Genomic DNA, 1,902 nt, shown 5'->3' with positions numbered 1-1,902 from the left:
CATCCATTTTCTCAGCTGTTAGCCTGTTGTGTGAGAGACACATTTGAAGTACACAGGATCATCTTTTGGCCAATTCTTATTCCTTGGCTAGTTTGGGGGCTGTTTTTCTTCTAACCTCTCTAGGTCCCAGAAGACCCAAGCAATACTCTCCTAGTGATTTGACATTAGAGTTGTGCTCCTGAAAGCCTTTTCCTTTTCACCTTTTGAACAGGGACTTCACATCTCTTTCATAAATGAAGAATTCTTTCAGGAAAACAAATTCTTCCTGTATATCTGGCTTTTCTTTCCCCCAACTATGTTCCTACTTACTTCTCTGTGACATCATTCCACATACATAAAACCATAAAGTTATCTTTGACCCCATTAAGTAACCAAATTCATCTCATACATAGGATCTTCAAACCCAGCCCCATTGCTGCCTCCTACTGGAAAATCAACAGAGTTTTCTTTGGAAGCTCTGATTGTGATGCAGTATTGTGTATGGTGGTGATTGGGGTGGTCATAGCCACTTCAAAACTATAAAGGCTATACAGGGACAGTATCTTACCAAAACCGTGTGTGTGTGTGTGTGTGTGTGTGTGTGTGTGTGTATAATTGATATTTAATAAAAACTAAAAGAACCTGGGCCTGAGCGGGCAAATGTCCCAAGGCAGATTCATAGGGATGGGTATTAGAAATGAGGAGGAAGCAAATGTCCTTCTACATTAGAGCTAAGTACTATGGAAAATCCATCACATGACTCCTGGGCTACTGGTCAGCTCATGGATCCTGTGTAATGATATATAAAATGACTTCCAGGCTCAAATTTTGAAAACATTGGAGTCCCAGCCCTGCCCCTTACTTTGAGGGAAGGGGTAGTGTAGAGTAGGCCAAATGTGAAGTCAGGAAGTAATGGATTCAGTGCCCCAGAACCTATTCTCTTTGTAGTCATGGGCAAATCCCTTTTCCAAGCCTCAGTTGTCCCATCTGTGAAAAGGGAATAATGATAGCACCTATCTCATATATCTCATAAGGTGGCTAGGGAGATCCAACAAGGCAAGGTCATATAGAAAGGAGGACATCTAGGTAGTCCAGTAGAGAGAGCACCAGGGCTGGAGTCAGGCAAGAATTGAGTTCAAATTCAGTCTCAGACACCAGCCAGGTGACCCTGGGCAAGTCATTTCATCCTGTCTGCCTCAGTTTCCTAATCTGTAAAATGAGCTAAAGAAGAAAATGGCAAACCAGTGTCTTTGTGAAGAAAACCCCAAATGGAGTCACCAAAAGTTAAACATGACTGAACCACAATACTAGAAAATATTTTGAAACAACCACTGTATAAATGGCAGCTGTTGTGATTACATGGCCTTGGGGAAGATCCCCAGTTTCTTCATCTGTAAAACAGGGAAAACAACATTCAGGCTACCTCCCCTAAAAAGTTATAATAAAGCTCAATTAAGACTTGTTTTTTGAATGGAATGGCCCTGTAATTTCATTGGGATAGGGATATACAACTCTTACTCTATACAAAAAAAATGTACTCTGTACATTCATAGCAGCCCTGTTTGTGGTGGCAAAGAATTGGAAATCAAGTAAATGTCCTTCAGTTGGGGAATGGCTTAGCAAACTGTGGTCTATGTATGTCATGGAACACTATTGTTCTATTAGAAACCAGGAGGGATGGGAATTCAGGGAAGCCTGGAGGGATTTGCATGAACTGATGCTGAGTGAGATGAGCAGAACCAGAAAAACACTGTACACCCTAACAGCAACATGGGGATGATGATCAACCTTGATGGACTTGCTCATTCCATCAGTGCAACAATCAGGGACAATTTTGGGCTGTCTTTGATGGAGAATACTATCAGTATCCAGAGAAAAAACTGTGGGGTTTGAACAAAGACCAAGGACTATTACCTTTAATTT

This window comes from Macrotis lagotis, chromosome 5 (genome assembly GCF_037893015.1).
Source record: "Macrotis lagotis isolate mMagLag1 chromosome 5, bilby.v1.9.chrom.fasta, whole genome shotgun sequence".
Taxonomy (NCBI): domain Eukaryota; kingdom Metazoa; phylum Chordata; class Mammalia; order Peramelemorphia; family Peramelidae; genus Macrotis; species Macrotis lagotis.
Note: the sequence above shows the minus strand (reverse complement) of the source record.